Here is a 24458-nt window from a genome sequence, read left to right as displayed (position 1 = left end):
AATGGTAATATTTTAAAATTGCTTTCCTTTTCTTACGTAAGATCCAAAATTGAGTATTCTTCACTTATTTGGAACACTTCTGTGAAAACATGTAGCCGAAAAGTTATTTCGGAAATTCAAAACTGCATTATTGGTCTACTTCTATGAAATGAAATGGGAATTTTTACATTGCACGATTTTATCCTGGAGACTAAAGGAAACAGATGATAAGTGAACTAAATGATTAATGAAAGGAACTGAGGAACGAAGTGGAAGGCAATATAAAACTCTTAGAAATAAATGGACACAGTGCAGTTCAACACAAGTTTACATAACATAGCCTGGAATCGAGCCTATGAACTTGAAACCAACACTGAGCGCTCTATCATTGAGCCACTATACTCTAATTATGACGGAAAGGCGCTCCCGATTCCGACGTCGATTGGTTGGGTGGTGGATTAATTTGGAGTTTAGTACCCTGTTCAGCGTCGAGGTAATTTAAGACGTGGACCAATATCTTAACGTGGAATCTGAACCACATAAACTCCCACCAGGAATCGATCCCAGGTGTCGCGCGCCGAATATGAGCACCCTAGATATTACGAGGGAATTCCTCACTGTCCACTGGTGCTATTCAGCTGGTTCGCCAGAACCGGTTGTTAAAATATTTTTGGCTAAGCGTTTAGTGTACGCGCCTTTGGTGTGGAAGACCTGGGTTTGATTCCCGGCGTGAGTTCATGTGGTTCGGATTCCACGTATATCACTAGGTCTCGTCTCACATAGCCTCGATGCTTAAAGGGGCGTTAAACTCGTGGCGAGGGTTCATCAATTTAGTATAGGATTGGCGTCGGAGGTCTGAGTTTGATTCCCGGCGGAGCTTAAGTAGTTCGAGTTCCACGTTAATCAGTAGGTCCCGTCTCATATAGCCTCGCTGCTGAAAGGGGCGTTAAAATTACAATCAACTCAACCGCTACATTTTTCTACTATTCATTGCACTTATTATCAACTGCTCACTACACACGACTGCTACAATTATTTTTACCTTAATGTTATAAAAATTGTATTGTATAAAGACTTTGCTGTTGTACTATATTTCCGCAAAGGAAATACTTTAATGGTCACCACGTTGGTTTGAAGCTGAAGAAAGCTATAGCAAAGAGACACAAATAGATGGTTAGACTGCAGAAAGAAAAGCATGAAGAAGAGCAGTGCTCGAAATATTTTCCCTCTTACCTAGGCTCACTTCTCAAAAGTAAGTACCACAATAATATAAATACAATTTCATACATGAGCCTACATATTTTGGATTTAAATTATGTAGACTTCGGACTCATATTTCCAATCACCATGGTTATCTGACACCCGGAATTCTTCAAGTCTAAACAAAAGAAATATTAATAGGAATTCATTATGTACTACATGTGTAAATTTCGATGAGTACATACTCTACCTAAAGAAGACTTCTTGTGTTTTGCGCTAGCTTGAAAGGGCTATGATGTGATCGAAAAGGACTTATCAAAGGGATAGAAAAAAGTGTAAGTAGTCTCGGATTGGACATGAGCAATTTAAGGGACAAGACTACGATGGCATTGGAGTCATGAGTCGGGAAGCAAGAGAAGTTCAGGATTTAATCAAGAAAGTACACCTTAAATCTTTGTGTACCAATTGTATCTTATTGTCTCAATTTGTGTCTTTCCGATGCTTCAATGGTATAACATATTTGTAATTTAATGCGGGGTTGTATCTTAATTCTGCACATTCATTCGTGTAAGTGACAAACCAACAAATATTGTGGAAAAATTGTGGAACATAAATTTAAAGAATTTTGCCAAACTGAAACAAACGTAGGTAACACAAACTTTGGGAATATCCATGGTCTAAGAAGCATGAATCGGTGCTACTATTCAAAGAAATTTTGAAGCCTACTATTGCCGAACTTGAAGAAATAAAATGTAAGCCAGGAACAGGCAAGGCGTCAATAAAGGCTTCCTTACTTTTGCATAAAGGTCTCCACGGGCTGGAATTTTTAGCCCGGCCCATGAACTTATAACATAAGGCCCGACCCGAGTCCAAAATATGTTTTAGCATTTAGGACCGGGCCCGGTCCGAGCTCGTGTGTTAATAAAATGAACCTGAAATAAGCCCGAATTCCAGAAACTTGATAATTAAAGCAATACTGTATTTTTATTTACAGCAATTAGAGGTTTAATTTTGCAGTTGTGCTTTAAAAGTTCTCTAGAAAGAACGGTCCAGTAAATATTGCTGTACAGTATATTTAGAAAGTTAGACCCGAAAAGGCCCGAGAAATATGGTTGTATATTTAAAAATTTACTGCCCAAGCCCGGAAGGCCTCGAAGTGATATTTGCTTTGTAGACCCGAGCCCAGCCGCGTGTCGGGTCGAGGTTTAGGCCCGAGGGTTCTTCTCGAGCCCGAGCAGACCTCTACTTTTGCATAGCATCTATAACAGGGCAGTTTTAGTATCCTATCTTGTGTTTTGCAAGTTATCTAGTGTAACAGTTACACTTTGGAAAAGACTGCAAAAAAAATGCTTTGATCTATAGAATGCTTTCAGTGAAATCAATCTAGCTAAGGAATCTTTGCAAGCTAGCATATAAGGAAAAACTCGGCATTAAATTTTCAAAATATATTTATTCTTACAGACATTGGTTATAAACTAGAAGTTAAAATACAATTACAGGATCAACAAATCTTGAAAAGAAACCAAACATTTTCACTTCGAACTCGGAGATTTACTGCCACGTATCAATTTTCATTCCATTTGTTGACAATTTAATTTAGGAGAGTGATTTCTACATCATTAGTAGGCTAAATCAATTTATCACTGCAGTTTGGCTTTCCTTGATTCTGTGATGTTTCATTTGAAAAAGTCAAAAATTGTGTTGATTTCTGCAAAGATGATTTTGGTAACTCATTTGAGAATATCATGAAGGTAACTTATTTTCTTGAAACATACGAATGGAAAGTTCCTTTGAAGCATATCGTTTCGTTCATTTTGATATAACCTATTTACTTATGTATATATCAACTTTAAACATTACGTGAGTTAAATGACATTAAAACTTAAAAATTTATCATATGATACAATTTTCTAACATTTAAACATAAACAAACTCGTAAGAACACGGAATCTTATGCCACGTAAATATTGGCAGAGTTAAATTCTTTGGCACAAGCTGTACCTAGTATTATCACAAGATTAATGATGGTGCTATTCGAACATAAAATTGTATCATTTTAAATGGCACTACGTCAAGTCATTATACAGGGTGTTTCAAAACAACACCGACAACGTCTGGGAGGTGATTCCTGACACCAAAATAAGACAAAAAGTATAGATCAATCTGGGTGCACAAATGCTTCATTTGAGAGTTATAGACTGCGGAAATCATGAAAAAAAGAACTTTAAAGGTCCATAGCTCCAATACTATGGGGACTACCGTCGTCGGATCAAGACTTCACTTAGAAACTAATATGTGCGCTATCCAGAATTACATGTTTCACAGTCCTAACGCACTTACGCAACAATTTTTATAGAGGAAGTTTGGCTATTAGCATATAATTTGAAGTGCTCACCAATTACCTTTATAAAAGTTGTTGCGAAAGCACTGCAGGATTCTGAAACATGTATATTTGGATAGGGTACATAATGGTTCCTAAATAAAATCTTGACCCAACTACGGTTGTTCCAATAGTATTGGAGCTATGGATCTTTAAAGTTCATTTATTCATGTTTTCAGCAGCCTATAACTCCTAAAGGAAGCGTTTGTGCACCCAAGTTCGTCTATACTTTTAGTCTTATCTTGGTGTCAGGAATCGCCTCTCAAACGTTGTCTGTGTTGTTTTGAAACACCCTGTATATTTAAAACAGATGTAAAACAAGACATACATAATGATGTTTGTCGTGTACTGTGGGAAACTTAGGACGCTGCAGTATCATAAAGATCCAAATTTTCATTGCCTGCATGGCAGTAATAACAAACGACATAGATGGGACAATGTGCATACAAAACACATTACTATCTGATTCAGAGTTCATGATGTGAATTATTTTAAGCCTTTGGCGTGGCAGACCCGGGTTCGATTCCTGGCGGGAGCTCATGTGGTTCGGATTCCACGTTAATCAGTAGGTCCACGTCTCATATAACCTCGCTGCTGAACGGGATGTAAAACTCAAAATCAATTTAACTCAACTCAACTCAATGATTTTAAATGGATAGGAGGGATTGAAGATTTGACATCTTTCAAAACCACTTTATGTTGAGAAACTGTTTAAATAAGTATCTCATTCAATTGCATAGGTGGTTTTCAATTCCATAGATGGTGCGGATCACAATGCTGTTTACAACAATTTAATATCTCAAATCGTCCTGGAGATATGAAAAAAATCGTTGCAACTATAAAATTATTGGAAGTTATTGTAATTACACATACCAAAATGTATTGTTGTAGTGTTATGGAAGCAATGCAGATAAAAATTGTTTTATGAAATTCCCTGAAATGAACTAGTTCGTGCAAATTGGCTTCAGTCACCAAAATGACGCAATTGAGTTAACATCTGATTTTTGTTCCTATTGGGTACACCTATGTTTCTATGCATAAAGAACTTCAGTTTCATTGGTCTAACATTTTATAAACAGACTCCAACTTGGATTATTCTAGGCAGCGTGGGCTTGAGTAAGGGACTGAATCTTTTTCTGCATGAAGAATTATATTTGTTTTATATTTTAGTGGCAATAGCTATTGATTCCGTCTTATTCGGTTCGTAGATCTGCAACGTCTCAAACTTGGCAGAAAATGTCTTAATAGTTTTGTGTTTAAAAAAGAGCAAAAAGTAATAACTAAATAAATTTACATGCATACAGAGCTTCGTCTATAATTTACATGGAAGAAGGGAATAAATCACCCGCTTAATTACCGAGTATCTGACACACGAAGTGAATTCATTAATTGTACAAGTAAATGTATATATGCCTATGTATGTATTATGCGAATTAGGAATAATAACACTATAATTAGGAATTAAGCCTGTTATGTTGTTTCCTAAATAAATAAATAAATAAAATCAACAACGGAAACCATTTTGTTTATCATCGCAATGAGCATACAAATGTTTTTTCCCATAGAGCATTATACTAATGTAATTATTATCTACACGAAAAAAAAAAATGGTTTATTTTGATTGTATAGTTTCAAAACTGCAATGTTTTTCTTATTTTGCATGAAACTAAGTTTGTTTGACGGAAGCCCTTTTTGCATTAACTGATTCAAATATGCCATTTTAAGCGTTATATTAACGTTTAGTCTTTTCCATATTTTCCGTACGGTTTGGCACATGAATTAGCAGTCAACTTCATTGTGATATTTAAATCTATTGGAAGTCATAAACACAATTCTATGTGATACTTATCAAAATAAATTTTCGGTTTAAATTGGTTTGAAAAAAGTATTTTTTTCAATTATTTGTAACTTCGTGTTAACATGTTTGAAATACATCATGTGTAAACCATAGGATTTGATATTAATGTGTTTTCCTCGTTCATATCAAAAATTTGGTTGGTTTTCGATATTCGTGATAAATAGATCCTTAGTTTGCAACATTCTGTGCCAAGTGTGATATTTTATGGTTTCGTTTCGCATATAAATTTTAAATACGTAAATAATCTGAAATAGTGTTATTTTAAATATATATATATATATATATATATATATATATATATATATTAGATGGACATCAGTGTTAATCTTATGGTATAACAAAGTATGTACAATAATGTTTTCCTCCTGATATTGCTATGGTACAAAATTTCAGCTTTATTTGTTCATTGTTCAAAAGTTACAAGGGTGTATCAAGATAGATGGTCAACCTGATACATGCTGTTTCAAAGCAACACCGATAAAGTTTGGGAGGTGAATCCTCACACCAAGATAAGAGAAAACGTATAGACCAACCTGGGTGCACAAATGCTTCCTTTCGGAGTTATAAGTGAACTTAAAAGGTCAATATCTGAAATACTGTTAGACCTACTGTAGTCGAGTCACGACTTCACTTAGTGTCTGGAGAACATGTTAGTATCTAAGTGAAGTTTTGACCCGATTATGGTAGGTCCCATAGTATTGAAGCTATGGGCCTCTAACGTAATTTCTTCATATCTCCGGCTGACTGTAACTCCGAAACGACGGATTTCTGTACCCAGGTTGATCAATACCTTTTGTGTTATCTTGGTATTAGGAATCACCTCCCAAACGTTATCAGTGTCTTCTTGAGATATCCTGCATATCTTGTTAATCCTGGCATGTACTGCCACCTTGCTGCTGTCACAATAGAGATCTTGATCAGCTTTACTACGATATCAGTTTTACTATGCGACATTGTTTCCAGTAAGAATCATTTTTTTTTTAAATTTACAAGACATCAAGTTTTCTCGCAAACGAATATATAATAAGGTTTTATATTGATCTACATCATCTTGTTTGGCATACTGAGATGCATTAGTTTGTGTATGTTTCATCTTTGTACAAAATATTATCTATTCACTGCTAAGAATATTGTAGAATTTTACGATGTATGTAAGCATAAATTCTATAAACACATAGTAAAAAATAGTTGTGTCAATTGAACTCAATGGTTTTGTGCTACAGCGTCAAGGAGAAATATAGGTCAAATAGGAACGATCGGTGGCAGCATTTGTGAACGTTAATGTTGCCAGAGAATTTATATGCTCACAAAGCTATATACAAATACAGGACATACGAAGTGGGATCCAAAACAAACCGGATTGAAAGAGTGCTGCCTTTCCTAGGCGTAGTAGAGAGTTCTCACGCTAAGTGAGTCTACTAGAGATCTTTCCAAACCAGTTGGTCAAGCGGCGTTAGCGTAGGTGTTTAACGTTTGATCGCATTTCTTTTTCTTGGCTGTTCTCATTTGCCGCATGTGAAATCATTATGACATATTTAAAGCAAGAAAGATTGTGTTTGAAGTTTTGCTTCCTACTTGGAAAATCGGAAAGAAAAACTTTCCACATGCTCCAACAGGCTTTCACGAAGGATACCATGAACGATATACAATTTTTTGAGTGATTTGGACGCTTTAAGTGTGTTGAGATGATTGTTGAAGATCATGCTTGTTCTGGGTGTTCTTCATCATTCCTTAACGACGAAGATAGAAAACGTCTTCCAAAACATCAACGAGGATTATCGTTTCATGATCGATGATATTTCAAAACACACAGAAGTGAATTATACATCGTGCCAGAGTGAGTTTTTGCAAATAAGGCATGTTGCCGCTAAATTTGTTTCTCGCCTGCTCACCAGCATCAAAAATATTCGTCTGAATTTGAGTCAGGACTTGAAAAATCAGATTGAAAGTGATCGAAATATTTTAAACAACATGATGACAGTTTCCGAGAATTAAACACAATCTAAAAAGAAAGAGTTTTGATGGTGTAGATGCTCTAAAAGGAATTTCACAGAGCCCATGGACGTATAAAAGTTAAAGAGTTACAGAAGTGCTTCAAATAGTGGAAAGAAGACTGGAGAAATGAGTCACATTTAATGGAGAGACTGAAAGAATTGAGAGACTGAAGAAGACTAAAAGAATTTTGTAATAATAATAATAATAATAATAATAATAATAATAATAATAATAATAATAATAATAATAATAATAATAATAATAATAGTAATAATAATAATAATAATAAAATTATTTTTAAGAACAAATATCCGGTTTCTTTTGGGTCTCCCTTAGTGCAATGCATTGTTAGTTACTTTGTAGGAATGACAAATATACCGTGTAAAACACTGCTCATAACAAAGACTTAAGTTAATACGAAGTGTCACTGTCTGCTACTAGATATTTATAGATAGATCAAAATTCATTTGTACGCTTTACATTACAATGTTGATGTTTAATATGCGAACTTTTGAGATAGCTGTGATGCTCTTAAACTACGTCTTTGTTCCTTCAATATGAAACGTTTGGCTGACCACAAACTGGTGCTGTTAATAACATTATTATATTAATGACTTCTGTTCATTATTTAAGTAAGGTGTTACTAATAACACGTTATATATATATATAGTAAGATCAACGTCTCGTTAGTCCTATTTCTGTATTTCTTTGCTCATTAACTTAGTTCTGTAGCACCGCTCAAACATCGTCTCTGTGTTATCCGTAATATCAAATCTTTGGTGTTGAAATATCTCGTAAAAGTTACAGTAGCCATGGGCCCGCTGGCCTATGCTAAAATTGACTTCAATTAACGCTATAATTTTAATGTGCAGTTAGTGCCAAAATGAACGTAACTAATCAAACCGTTCAGAAAAGAAAAGAAAAATTATATAACTGCTTCCCGTCATATATACCCTTTTGTCCCGGGCTATACAAGGTAACTTAAAGAAAAATTAATTTTAATATCTAGGTATATTTCTATGTTCTAGAAAAAACTTTATGTTCATGACCATTGCTGACAACCAATCGTCGTAAACAAGAGAACAAAGCAGGTTTTCATTTCAATTCCATTTTCATAGTAGCAAGTGTGACCAATACAGACAGGCACCAGTCCAATGTCCACACTTTTCTTAATCAGAGTTTATTTAAGCTAAAGCACTCTTATATGTATGATGTTTATAAATATTTAAAGAGTTTTGGGACATTTTCATTTAGTTAGCAAAATTTACATGGCTGAGAAACTGAAATCACTAATTTTCTTACGAGACGTAGTGCTCCGATAAGAGAATCAATGTTGCTGGAACTAAATATTTTATTTAGAGCATGGTATGTGTACGTTTTATACGTACAATTGCGTAACTATGTAAATCTAAAAGTTTGTAAGTGACCCACGATCAAAAGGGCATTTCATAGCAATTCATCTATCTATATATATAAAAGAGAACGTACAAATCCTTTGTCCGCTCATCACGCTAATACGGCTGAACCAATTTCTTTTATTTTTGGGGGGTTATTAGGATTTGGACCCTAGATGGTTTTTATCATATCACTTTAATTTTCAATTACCAGTATCTTGAGATAATTGACCATTCAGGTGTCCATTACGTACAAATCCTTTGTTAGTTCATCATAGGTATAAAAATAAACGTATTTATATGCAACCCGCATGACCGTGTCACTCGGCGGGTTAACATAAATGACAGGCGTTATAATGGTTTTTATCATATCACTTGAAAGCAAAAAAGTAAAAATTATCTAAGTAACAAAGTTTATTGCGTTCGGGGGTGACCGCAGCGAAGCGGGGCGGGTTAACATAAATGACAGGCGATATAATGTTAAGATTTACTGCAATCTTCTATGGTTTTTATCATATCACTTGAAAGCGAAAAAGTAAAAATTATCTAAGTAACAAAGTTTATTGCGTTCCGGGGTGACCGCAGCGAAGCGGGGTGAACGCTGCTAGTTAACTATATTTATTATTTGAAGTTAATATTTCTTCAAGTTTTGTGGAAATTTTTGTGCGCTCTTTTTTAACAATTCAAATTACCAATAAATCTTAGTTATACAGGTATATATATATATATATATATATATATATATATATATATATATATATATATATATATATGATTGAGGATGTCTCGTAGTCATATTGAATTGCATGCATATATTTCTATTATTTCGAACCACAAGTAAACAACAGTGGGATTGTAGCTGCAATTGTCTTCCGTAAGACAAATGATTACGATTACATTTTACTATTTCTAACAATTAGTACATATAACCTTTAACAAATAATTTCATTAACGTTATTTTATTTCATTGACATAACTAGCTGACCAGCTCTTTACATTAGCTACATCAAAGTACAGTGTACATTTAATATAGGTAGTAGTGTCCTTCGATTAACAGAGGCTGTCCGATTTTCATGTTCACTTACGAAGTCATTCACAATTTCAAGTTTATTGAGTTCTTAATGCTTACACTTTCGTTACTCAAGATCTCGATACTTTCATGCTATCATCCAAAAATACTTGATTTGCTGTTGTGGGTTCATCGGGGTCTGAAATAAAAAAGAAAACAAAATTCATTAAATATTCTAAGGGCAAATAATGCATAATAATAATTCTCATTAAAATTCCTTTATTTTTTTTTCAAACTTTCCTTTCGTTTACAAACGCAGTTCCTCAATATCAAGTATTATTCTAAGCATAAAACAAAATATCTGTTGCAGATATTTACAACGAGAATTTAGAAGTTTTCTTCAGATTATTACTCCAAGGTGTGAAAATAACGCGATAACAAACATTGTTAATCTTGTTAACAGTGTTCCTCAGAGAACAATTTACAGTATGTTCGGGTGAAAATATATCAACATAAAATTTGAATAACTCGAGAAACAATAGAAGTAGAATTGACTGATTTTGTTTCTCGGAAAGAAAAATTTATAGAATCTTATATCCAGTACAAAAGGCCATTTAACTAATCACTGTATACCTCTGATGTGCTCCTTTTGTTGCTTGGTAAACATCAAGGAGGTATTCAACCCCCAGCAGGTGTTGCGTAACCTTACCATCGGGGACATAATTTGAAAATCGATCATAAAGTATGAACATGGATTACGTTTGTAAATAACATAAACTTCATACTTTAAAGAAGGAGGGAAAGGAAGAAGAAAAGGATGAGATTCCGGTAGTAAAAAAGAAGATATTGAAAAGCAGAAGAAGGACAATTTTGAAAAAGAGTATTCTATTTCATTGGTTCAGGACTATATGAGTGGAATTCTCAAGAAAAAGAGGTTAGTACTAAGTGTATATATTTATGCTTTGTTATTTGGAACTTAAAGTAGACACTTGTCTGTGAAGGATGATCTAAGAATTTTCAATGTGAAATAAATTTTGAATGTTTCTTATTACATACGTAAAAATATATTTATTATGTAATACCTAATTACAGCAACATTAATAACCTAACCGTTATTAGAGATATAACTGATATAGAACTGCAAAATCAAATTTTACGAATATTTAAAGTAAAGCATGGAAAGTCAGTGATAAGAGTAAAAAGTTCTTTAAAAATATAAACATTTAATGTACAAAAATGAATTTCTAATAAAATTATTAACGTTGTTTATTAATAAGAGTAGATATTATATGAGTAAAGTTAATGTTTAAAATAAGGGTATGAGGCAATTTTACTTTTTTACTCTAAAAGTACACATCATATTCATATATATTATAGATTTAAAAATATATTGATTACTATAGAACATTCTTTGTGATCACGAATCTCCTACTTACAATTAAGAATGAGGTGGTTTTCACATTATTAATAGTTTAACTTCTTTATTTACAATGTTACGTTAGCATCTTTACATAAAGATTTAGCGTGATTGAATAAAACCTTAGATTTTGTGTGAAGATTTTACACGAGCCCTGTATTTTGATCAAATGCAGCCTTCTTAAGATAATGCTATTAGGCATATAACATCTTTTCCATTGGGATAGTAATTTTTCAAAACGTAACGAGAACCATGAACTTAGTAATATCGTTTCTTTTTTTTTCATTTTGACGTCATGTAACGCATACCGGCTGGCTTAATTTCATGTCAAGTTTTAAATATATACGTTTGTCATCAATGTGTTTTGAGGTGTATTAAAGTTCAAATTGAATGAAAGCTGAGATATTTGTTTCTGGGATTTTAAGTTAATTTTTATCCGAACGACTGATCCTCATTTTTGTTCCCTTAAGCTCTAAAGTACACGATATTGTGATTTTGTTTCTACGATTTAAATTTACTCGTACTTTATGAAAAATTGATCGCTATAAATTTTAACTTTCTTTATTGAAATTCATGAAGTTATATTGTATCACTTAACATGTAATCATAAACTTCTTATCTTTACGTTTTAAATCATCCCGTCTTTCTATAAATATAATATTCTTCGCCGACTACAGTAAGTAAGTTTTTAAGACTGTCTACGATCAATAACAATTTTGCTTTTAAAAGATTTGTTATCTCATTGAATTTATCATACAAGAAGTTAAGGAATGTTTTATTAATATACCTTACACTTGCTTTCGTTTGTGTAAACTAATATTTCATTTTTGCTTTTCATGAAGAAACTTTTAAAAGAATGAAAAATTTAAATAGAGATTCATAATGAAAAAAAAAATAATGTATACATGCACATGATACTCCTTTATAAAATTTTCTTCATATTCTTTATATTTAGACTAATTAGAAAATCCTGATAATTTCTGTTTCATTTGAAGGACTGAATTTATATAATCGTTAAAGAGACTAATCAATTCAAAAACAGCCTGATAAATTCCCAAAGCTACATCATTTGCAATATTTCATAATTTTTTAAAAGAAAAATGTGTAATTCTGATGTACAATACATACTTGTCAGGACACATTCGGTATCTCAATCCGTACGATTGCTAACGTTTTCTTCCTCCATTCATGTACGGCGAAAAAAATATACACCGTTACATGCTTTAGGTTGAATAGAAAACTACAAGTCAACTTAAGATAAAATTTTGCACTTCAGTTCGCTATGAACATTTGCTACTGCCGGAAATTCCGTCTCGTATGTATTTTCGGCTTACTTACTGACAACTGCTTACGCGCCATTACTCAGGAATTCAGACTAGTAAAATCTAGGTGTCGAACACTTTTGTAATTCCTATACTCATACAGTGCTTTAATACATTTCTTTCTAAATCCATTAAATCCGTATTTGAGATTCAAATAATCAATAATTTCAATTTCCTTGAGTTCGACTAAACTCTTCTAGGGACCAGTTGTTATTCACATGATTATAGGAATCACATCTGAAAAACGTTAAAATTTCGTTCCTTCAAATATTTAGTAACGACAGACTCATATTTCACTTATATTTTTGTATGTTCTTTTTCACACAATGTTCAATTGTTCATAATGTAATTGAAGATAACATTTCCATATGTATGTTGAAATAAACTGCATACATTTTATATTAACATAGTACGCTGATTTTTATTAGTATCACTATTTTCTTTTAAATATTTCCCACAGATTTAGACTTTAACGTGCATCACAATTGCATATAGATGATTAACTATTTCTCATAAATATAGACAATCATGCAAATACGAATTTAATAAAAATACAATGTGTTTCAAAATGAAATACTTGATTCTATACGGTAATACTTACGAAACATGGAAATATCAGCAAGAAAATGAGCGTTGTTTGAAAGGACGTAGCCTAGAGTTTCAGAAAAATCACCGTTAGACTTCAGTCATTGCGGCTTCTCAGTTTGCAGTGAGTCAGAAGTTAAGTGGCGTCCGCTCAACGGAAGTGTCTTGTGTCCTGGAATCTGCAAAGACTAAGAAAGTGATTTTGATCAAAACATGATTTTCGTAGGCGTTTTGGTATTTATCCGCCTGCACCCAAAAACATTCGTCGTTGGTATCTCTAATTTAAAGAAACAGAATACTTGTGCAAAGGTAAGAGTGCAGCTCGACTGTGTAAAATCTATGACGAATTTAGCTATCGTCTAAATGTTGTTCGTGCTGCTGCCGGTGGACGCATAGAGCATTTGTAACAGCAGAGATAAAACTTGAAGATTTTGAGAGTATTTTGCATTTTGTCCCACTTTTGTAGTATGTTTTTGTCAATATATACGGACTTTTAGTCAGGTCACTCTCTTTAAACCTCTCTGTATTCACCTTTACTTTTACTCTTTAACTATAAATTTGTATATTGATTATCTTTGTCTACCATTTTTCATACTTGGGTTACATTCCTTATACTTTTTACTTTATTAATTTATATGAAAAAGAAAAAAACAAAATGTGAAATATAATTTACAAAGATTTAAATTGGGTTGATGAAGTTCTCAATTTATGTAAAAGGTAACCATTAAAACATGCGTTAAAATGTTTTTCTTTTTAATTAGAAAAATAACTTTTGTGTGCCATTAGAACAAAAAGTGCTTCGACAATATACATAAAATAAAGTATTAAAGAAGAATGTCCATATTAATACGCAATGTTCTTCTTCTTCCCAAGAGAGAAATAATTTATAAACTTATATTAAGAATATGAAATACAGTCTAAAAGTTTGTTTTATTTCTTATTTACAAAAAATAAAATTATAATTGTAATTCTACGAGTTATGTTTCTTCTTGTGATTTTGCATATATGCATCATATGCAAGCTGTATTCATTACGGATATGTTTTGTTTATTTTACGTATTCCAACATAAATGCACATTTAAGGTTAGTAATTTATGAAATATACATTTAATACAGTTATTTTTAAAATAAAATTAAAGTTTCGTATTTCTTCAGTACACCCAAATTACCGCGCAATTTAATGGCATGCAGGATTTGTCTGGAAAGTAGTAGGACTAAATTCTTTTTTTTTTTTTGTTAAAAAAAAGTATTCGCAATTTTGACACATTGACTTAATAGTTTTCGAAGTATGTCTATTCTGTATCAACACAGCGTTTCCAGCGACTCTGCCAATCTCTTAAACTTCCGTGGAACACAGAAACTGGAATGCTCTTCAGCTCTCTCGTTACGGTCTCTTGAATGACCTTGACCGAGCCGTGGTACTGTCCTTTCATGACTTTTTCAGTCGGAGCAAGAGGAGAAAATCTGTAGAAGCAATATTTGGGCGGTATCGTGCCTAGGAAAGCTGTGTGATGCCATGTTTGGCAGTATATGGCAGCAAAGACAGAGTGCTTGGCACATTGCCGTCATGAAGCTTCCGTGATCCATCAATTGCTGAACGGACATGGATGACTCGTTTTCTGAGTCTTTCAAGTACTTACATTGAAGTCTGACAAGATGATACAAACTCTCTGTGAACCAATCCTTTACAGTAAAAAAAAAGTATGATCAATGTCAATTTCATTTTCGACTTGCTTATGCAAGCTTTTATCGGACAAGGCGGGGCGGAGGTGCGCTATTCAGAATATCATATCATGAGTCTCAGGCGCAGTTTTACATAGTTTGACGCGAAACTTTACCGCGTAACGCTACAATAACAAACAATTCCTTGTGGAGATGAAAAGGCACCTTGAAAGGGGTTCATCTTAAACTCGATCTATACTCCGTATAGGCTTGGAGATGAATGGCGACTGGTGTGCTGGTAGCAAGAAACTCCCCACCCAACAAGCGCAGTAAAATCCCTCTCCTTGACCATGTTTAAGCGGGAAAAGACCAATCCTACTATTTCCCGGATAAACCCTGAATTTACCTATATAAAATAAAAGTTGTACGAAAGCAAAACGTTTCAGAAAGTAGCTTACATCCTTAAATAGCAGTTTAAAAGGGCCAGTAGTCAAAGTATGCTTTGATAAAGTGGATACTTTCAAATATTTAGGATCAATATTAACAGACGGAAATCATATTCACGAAGAAATTAAATGTCGACTAAAAGCAGGGAATTCGTGTTACTATTCGGTTCAAAATCTCTTGTCGTCGCGAATTCTGTCGAAGAATTTGAAGCTTAAAATATATAAAACGATAATCATGCCTGTTGTTCTGTATGGTTGCGAAACATGGTCGCTTACTCTGAGGGAAGAACATGGACTGAAAGTATTTGAGAACAGGATCCTGAGAAGAATATTCGGACCCAAGAGGACCGAGAATGGGGAATGGCGGAAACTTCATAACGAGGAACTACATAGTTTATACGGTTTACCAAACATTGTTAGGGTCGTCAAGTCTAGGAGGCTTAGGTGGGCGGGTCATGTAGCTAGAATAGATGAAAGTAGAAACGCTTTCAAAGTCTTGACTGGAAGACCCATAGAAAAACGACCATTAGGAAGACTTAGGCGCAGATGGGAGGATAATATTAAGATGGATCTCGCAGAGATAGGAATACAAAGTAGAAAATGGATGCAATTAGCTAAGGATAGAAGTCAGTGGAGAGCTTTTGTGAACGCGGCAATGAACCTGCGGGTTCCATAGGCCATAGAGTTAGTTAGTTAGTAGTCAAAGTATATACATTTCACCACAAGGAAAACATTTTCATCTTGAACAGCAAACGATAACTATAATTACTAATCCTTGGAATTCTAAAATTAACTTTGAACACATGTATGTAATACACATTTATCCTACGTAAGAACACACGTATGTAAATAAAAATTCCTGTAATATTTATAAAGTAATATGCGTAATAAATAAATTATTTAGTATGTAAAAGACAAATGTTTCATTCATTACCATTTATATTAAAAGTTTTTTTCTGTATGTAGGCAATGCCATAGAGATTAAACTAATTTAATTTGTATTTTAAAACTTTTATTCTTCTAATTAAATACTTACAATTTCATTAGAAAAATATGTTAAATTATATACGAGAAATAAAAAGTACAGTAATATATATATATATATATATATATATATATATATATATATATATATATATATATATATATATATATATATTTGGTCTAGGAATTAATTCGTGCGGGTGGACAAGAGATGGCGCAACGAACGGAGCGTCCCACAGTTCCGTGTATCCACACATGTGTTGCAAACCCCTGTCATCGCGTATCGTTCGTAGTATAGGGCAGTGGATTAAAGCGTCAACAACACCAGTTTGTAGTTAAGTGAACATGGCGCAATTTGTGCCTGATAAAGTGTTTTTGCGGGGTGTCCTGCTGCATTACTTTAACATGCAGAAAAGTGCGACTGAAAGTCATCGTATTTAGGTGGAAGTGTATGGTGACCATGCTCTAGCTGAGCGACCGTGTCAGAAGTGGTTTGCACGGTTTAGAAGTGGTGATTTCGGCTTGGCAGACCAAGAGCGAGCTGGACAGCCAAAAAAATTTCAAGACGAAGAATTGACAGCATTGCTCGAGCAGGATTCGTGTCAAACGCAGGAACAACTAGCAGCAGCATTAGGCGTTGATCAAACAACAGTCTCCAAACGCTTGAAAGCCATGGGAATGATTCAAAAGATGTCACATTGGGTTCCACATGAATTGAAAGACAGAGACGTTGAAAGACGAAAAACCATTTGCGAATTGCTGCTTCAACGACAGAGCAGAAAGGGGTTTCTGCATCGAATTATTACGGGTGATGAGAAGTGGATCCATTACGAGAACCCTAAAAGAAAAAAGGCCTGGGTGAAACCAGGTGAACCAGGTCCATCACAACCAAAACGAGATATTCACTGTGCAAAGGTTATGCTGTGCATATGGTGGGATATGAAAGGTGTGGTGTACTATGAGCTGCTGCAACCGGGTGAAACTATGAATGGAGAACGTTATCGACGACAATTAATGCGTTTGAAGCAAGCTCTGGCCAGAACACGACCAGAATGGGAGAACAGACATGATAAACTTATTGTTCAACATGATAACGCTCGCCCACATGTCGCAAAACCGGTCAAAACCTATTTAGAAAATGTCGGATGGGAAGTTTTACCCCACCCGCCGTATTCACCAGACGTTGCTCCTTCGGACTACTACTTGTTCGATTGCATGAACAACGATTTGATTGGACAGCGGTTTACTTCTTCAGAAGATATCGAAACATGGGTCTCTGACTGGATCGCTTCCAAGGATGAGGACTTCTTTCGCCACGGAATCCGTACATTGCCTGACAGATGGGCGAAAGTGGTGGCTAGCGATGGACAATATTTTTCTTAAGGTATTTATGTATTTTGTGTTTGTACTACAGCTTCAATGTGTGCGTACCAACCGCACGAATTAATTCCTAGACCAAATATATATATATATATATATATATATATATATATATATATATATATATATATATATATATATATATATATATAGTATTTACAAAACATATCTCTCGTGCCTTTGTAATCTGCTTTTCCTAATAACACGCTTACTAATTCTCATAAATATGTATTGTCCGTAGTGAATTCAATAGATTGTTTTTCAAATATTGCTTTCGTTAAATAGTTTGTTTTATTTCCTCTTTAACTATGTCCCATAGTTCTTTTTTCACGCTATCTTCTGTAATTTGCAATAATACATGGTTTTCGAAGGTAATATCACTTGCACAAACACAATGATCTCTAAGGTTATAACATTCGTTTAAAACGCAATCATCACGCAATGACTTAGCTGAATTGTTTACATAAAACAATATATTTTCTGCACCACATCTATTATCTGTTCTTTAATAAATGAATCAAGATACTCTGAAGGATGATATAATGATTTGTCATTAAATGGATTAATGATACACTAACGCATTAATACATTAATAGTCATTAATTTTTTCAATCAATATTCTACACCTTGTTATTTCCTCGAAGGTTCCTTAAGTTCAAGAAGTGTTAAAATTTAAAAAAAAAGATCAAAAGAAGTATACATCTTAGCTGTATACCCAACTTACATCCATATTTAAACAAAATTTTCATTGATATCATTATCACGTAATGCCACGCGATGTGTATATTTAATTTAATAATAAAGTTATATTATATGAATTATATTTATAATCCGTTATACATAAGGTTGTATTATTTTTAAAACAAGATGAGATGGTTCAGCGTCATGAATTAAAATAGGAATAATGTACATGAGGTGACATAACGGCATTAAGTCTACAAATAAAGGGAAAGTGCGTGTCACATTATTTTCATCATGTCCAAATTTTGCACTACGCTATTTAACGGTTCCCTTCGTCTAAAGGTAATCCTTCTCTATCAATTCTAAGTTCATTCTCTTGTCTGCGCTTGTATGAATATGAAACAATAAAAGCAAGGATCATAAAAGCATCCCACGAGCACATGCAAAGAGAATCAAGAATGTAGTGCAAAACCTGAATAACAGCAGAAATATTGGAAATGGAGAAAAGAATACCGTTCAAGATAACAAACAAAGAAGAGAAATACAGAAGGTGCAGAAATCACATCAACAGAAAAGTAAAGAAGGCTAAAGGAAATTGGATAAACAAATTGTTCAAGGAAATTGAGGAAAATATCGTCAAAGGCAATACGCATATAGAAAAGTTACAAAATAATTCGGTGATGAAAAGAAACGTACAGACATTATCACAGACAAGGACGGAACAACGTTATAAAAGAAGAGCAGATAACACGAAGATGAAAGGAATGCATTGAAGAACTGTACCAAGAAGACAGAGTGAACGAAGAAGAGATAGAGAAGGAAAAAGACGTCGATTAAAACAAGTCACAACTATGAATTTTACAATGCAAATTTGACAATGTTTTAGAGAAAATGCAACTGTTAAAGCTCCAGGAATAGATCAAATACCAACGAAAGTGATTTAGAATCTCGGAATAGCAACAAACAAGAAACTACTGCTACCTACCGTTTCCCTTGGGTGCTGGCTTCCGAAGCACTCCCAAAGAAAACAGCTGATAACAATTCTGATCCAAGCTCATATTCTGTTCAGGCGCAGATTGATAATATTGAAATATAACAAGTGATTTGACATGAGCAACGTTGGTGCTTTTGAGACTCAGGTTGTATTATACTTACTTTTGTGTATGCGTTCCTATGCATATACGTAACTGGCAAGCCGACTGCTCGCAGGGATTCATACACACATGAATAAAGACGATAATATTTCCCTAGATGAATTCCTATTTATTAAACATGCGTATATGTGGATACGGAGCAGGATGAGAAAATATATTAACAACACACAAAATTTTCGCTTTACAGAGGTTAAACGCGCAAACAGAAGAAGTTGCACTAACGTAATCAAATAATCGAAATGATGAAAATTAAAACACTTATCATTACATAGTAAACGTAGATATGCGCACACTGTATAAGAACACTAGAAACATAGCCCTTCTATTTAATATCATTTGCACTATAAACTTATGATTCGCACTGAGATGAGAGTTTCACTGCGTAATTATGACAAGGGTCTGGGGAAATACTGGAAACACTAATTGACGATGAAGTTCCTTGACTCCAGAGAAATATTACATCCTCAAAAGATGATCGTTCACTTTTTAGTTTTACCCCAAGGTAAAATTCTTCTTACATATTTAAGTATTCGTTGTAACCCTTTATATTAATACAGGGTGTCCGAGAAGTCCTTCCCTGATTACAGACATTGATAACTCAGGCTAGAAATAAGATAGAAATATGAAACTGGTGTTGTATTGTTTACAAACTATAAAAGTTTTGGTCACATCAGTACACTTCCACATGAGCACCCTTGGTAGCACGTAGCACATCTAGGCGATATTCAATTTCCATCCACACATTAGCCAACATCACTGGAGGGATCGATGCAACGACTGTGGTTATTCGTTGCTGCAGGGTTTCAAGATCTGGTACACGTGTTCGGTAGACCTCATCCTTGACATAACTCCATAAAAAGAAGTCTAATGGGGTTATGTCAGGAGAGCGTGGAGGCCAAGCTGTTGGTCCATCACGACCAATCCATCGCCCAGGAAATGTCCTATCGAGATAGGCACGGACGTCCAAACCCCAAAGAGGTGGTGCACTGTCTTGCTGAAAAACGACATCGGGGCGATACTGAAGCAGCTGAGGAACAGCATACAGCTGCAACATATCCAGGTACACTGCAGATGTGATGGTATCCTCAGCGAAGAAGAATGGCCCGATAATTCGATCGTGCAATAACGCGCACCAAACATTCACCTTTGGACTGCCTCTGGTGAACTCCCTGACCTCCCTGGGGGGTTCTGAACCCCAAATGCGTACATTATGGCGATTCACTATTCCACTGACAAAGAATGTCGCTTCGTCGGAAAAGGCAATTCGTCTGAGATAACCATTATCGTCCTCAATACGTGATAGCATTTCGACCGCAAAGTCATATCGACGTGTACCGTCGTCGGGAAACAAGGCCTGAACGAGTTGCACTTTGTAAGCACGAAACAATAACCGTTTGTGTAAAATGTCATGGATAGAGCTTTTTGGCATCTGTAATTCACGTGAGGCCCTGCGCACCGATTTCTTAGGACTTCTCAGAAAAGACTGCCGCACAGCCTCCACCGTGTCTGCTGAGGTTCTTGGTCGACCAGACCTCGGAAGGTCAGCAACCGACCCTGTGTTCTTGAACTTCTCATACCAGGCTTTAATGCTCTTGACATCAGGTGGAGTCCTCCCAAATGTTGTCTGGAACTGTCTCTGCACCGTGGTTGGTGATCGTGTCTCATGGTACCACAGGACACACTGTGCTTTCTCCTGATTGGTTGGCATGGTTTCTTGGGCTTCTTACTTACGTACTACAAACCTAAAACAAAAACAATTGAGACTTGGTAAAACAGAACAAACCTAACACAGACAAAAACTTTTATAGTTTGTAAACAATTCAACACCAGTTTCATATTTCTATCTTATTTCTAGCCTGAGTTATCAATTTCTGTAATCAGGGAAGGACTTCTCGGACATCCAGTATAGTGACAAAACGTCCTTCCTGATCATTCGTTCATTCTGCCTACGACGACTGCCGCTCACTCCTCGCTTCTACTGACGCTCGGGAACAACCCGTTCGCTATGCTTAGGGTTGGTAGTGCATTATACAAAATAATAAAGAAAGGTTAAAGTTTTCTGCATTCATACACAATACCAATATGACGACGGTATAATGGAGAACACTGGCAACATTTGTTTCGGTTCCGTGGGAACGAAATTTGGAAGTAATAGTTAAAAAAAAGTGTTGCAGTCTGAAATAGTAGATTCTTTCCATGACTATTAGATTTTTATACACTACTATTATACGTAAAGCAGTTCAGTGGAAAGAAGCGAACGTTGGTAATTGTGTGAATGAGTCATTTTACCTAGGACTCCTACAGCCATAAACACTGTTCTCACGGTAGGAAGGATGACGTAATATGAGTACTTGGGAACACGACAGACGACGGAAGTTCGTTCACACACAATATCAACTTCAGGTCCAAAAGTATTCCCAATCTTAATAAATGTTGTTGTGGAGAAAATATATATGGAACAGTGATGGTAACGAAAACTATAAGTTGGTAACTATTTTTAGGGAAAGAAAAAAATGAGTTGGCTGCTACGAAGCACTTTGTCCAGACGGTAAGCGTTGTATTGAAAAACAACAAGTTCTTTGTTCCATCGTGAGAAACGATAAGAACGACTGAGGAACACCTGCAGACAAAGAAAGAGTTGAAGTTCTCACCAGCAAGAAAAATAGCTTTTCTTTTGTACGAGTAAAATAATGATTTCGTTGCATGAATAAAAATTAAAAAAGGAAATACACTGTTCGTCCAAAAACGTAGTTTTGTGCCCGGGATGACGGTCACACTACTTAACCTTATTATTGAAATATATATATGGGGAAAAATACCAAGAGACTTCGAGAAAAGTATATTGGTCTCCATCCTGAAAAGAAAAGAGGCAAAGAAATGTGAATAACACAGAACATTAATTTTGGTTTCAAAGGCGTAAAACATACTATGCAAAATTTTCGCACAACGATAGAAGCGAAAATCGAAAAACGGCTATTGCAGGAACAATTTAGATTCAGGAGAAAAGAGAAACAAGGGAAGTAATACTGAGTCTACGGTTGATCATAGAACAGCACATCAGAGTAAACAAACCAATTGTGATAGCAATTGTAGATACAGGAAAATCTTTTGAAAACGTAGGTTGGAATGTCATATTCAGAGCGTTGAAGAATCTGAAAGTGGACTACAGAGACAGAAGACGAATATACCAATTTTACAGGAACCAGACAGTTCTTACAGGAAGAGAATAGAAGGAAGCAAAAACAAGTAAAGGAGTAAAGCAAGGATGTGGACTTTTACCTCTCTTGTTCAACGTCTATATAGAAGAGGCTAAAGAAAGTGAAACGGACGTTTGTTCAAGAATAGTGCAGGCTAAACAAGCATTCAATAGGAAAAGGCGATTGCTAACATCAAGAAATATGTCGGTGGACATTCGAAAACGATTTATTAAGACTCTGGTTTAGAGCGTAGCACTTGACGGATCGGAGACGCGGACATTCAGAAAAGCTGAAATGTTCAAGCTGGAAGCATTTGAAATTTGGTGTTAGCGTTTAACGTTGCACATATCATGGACCGAAAGGAAAATGAATGAAGACGTACTAAAGGAAGCTAATGAGGAAGACAGATTTTGAAGATAATAGGAAAAAGAAGAAACAGCAAATTTGGCTATTTTATTCGGCACTCCGATCAGGTCATCTTGTTGATAGAGGAAAGGCAGAAGGAAAACCAGAAAGAGGAAAACCAAGGATAGAATATCTAGATGCAGTTACGAAGAAGAAACCTTATCAAATATAAAAGAGTTCTCCCGAGGGAGAGAAGAGTGTTAAAATTTCCAAGTTGCCCACCAAGCTATGGTTGAGGAGGGAAAGAAGAAGAAGCTTTTCTGCCCATCGTTATTTGATTTAATTTTATGATTTCACTTGTTAAAGAAGTAGATTTTTCTGTGCTGAATTCGAATTTACACACTTTCTGTGATAGTTTGTTGGTTTATAAGAGAAGACACCTACAGGAGTTTATTACTCATTTTCATACAGATATTTTAATGGTTGTTCGATAAATCAATGATGCAGTATTGAGATATGAATACTGTAATACTACAGAAAATATTTTTAATAATGTTTTTATTATACAAAAAGATGTAATAACATTTGACAATATGTTTCGTGTGTGAGTCTTAAACCGTGAGAGCCTTACTCTTTGAAATGAAGTTCCAAAATTCATTTTTGAGTACTATAATTTTTTATCTACGAAAATTCCTCGTAAGAATATGGAAGACTGTTAACCGCTGTTTAAACTTTATAATTTTATTATTATTATTATTATTATTATTATTATTATTATTATTATTATTATTATTATTATTATTATTATTATTATTATTATTATTATTATTATTATTATATAACGTTTCATTACGTACAGGTGTATATCCTTCAATGTGGAAGCAAGTATATGTTGTTCCGGTGTATAAATCAGGTGATAGACAGATTGCAAGCAACTACAGGCCAATAACTCTTGTCAATGCATTCTCGAAGATATTTGAACTAATTGTCCATAAACACATATATTTTAATGTAAGAAATATCTTAAATGAGTCTCAACATGGTTTTTATAAGGGCAAGTCAATTGTAACAAATCTAATTCATTTTACAGACTTTACCTATAACGCACTGAAAAATAAATTGCAAGTCGATGTAATATACATAGATATATCAAAAACTTTTGACTCTGTCAGTCATAAGTATCTCATTAGCAAGTTATCAAATATTGGTTTGTCACCTTTGTACATTCGCTGGTTTGAAAGCTATCTGTCAAACAGAACTTACGAAGTTAAAATCCTACCTGTACATTCTAGTGTAGGCTATGTAAAAAACGGAATACCACAAGGGTCGCCCTTAGGCCCTCTCTTATTTTCTTTATTTTTAAATGACCTGACAGAAAAAATAAAATACTCTAAAATTCTCCTATATGCTGACGATATGAAGTTGTTCAGATTAGTTAACAATGAGTTCGATAATTATTTACTGCAACAA

At 34.5% G+C, this 24458-nt stretch overlaps 1 long non-coding RNA gene across 1 annotated transcript in view; it reads right to left on the bottom strand.

Moving 5' to 3' along the window:
- Window positions 1–9671: 9671 nt before the first annotated feature.
- LOC145677303 (uncharacterized) overlaps window positions 9672–24458 on the bottom strand; it is a 30555-nt gene continuing 15768 nt past the window's right edge. The window contains exons 3-4 of the long non-coding RNA XR_014129752.1: window positions 13156–13327; window positions 9672–10014 (exon numbers count right to left, since the gene is read on the bottom strand). This is a non-coding gene — a long non-coding RNA (uncharacterized LOC145677303). The remainder of the gene's footprint in view (window positions 10015–13155; window positions 13328–24458) is intronic.

The sequence above is a fragment of the Thermobia domestica genome, unplaced genomic scaffold (genome assembly GCF_964235325.1).
Source record: "Thermobia domestica unplaced genomic scaffold, izTheDome1.hap1.1 HAP1_SCAFFOLD_746, whole genome shotgun sequence".
Classification (NCBI taxonomy): Eukaryota; Metazoa; Arthropoda; class Insecta; order Zygentoma; family Lepismatidae; genus Thermobia; species Thermobia domestica.
Note: the sequence above shows the minus strand (reverse complement) of the source record. Positions and strands in the feature narration are given on the sequence as shown.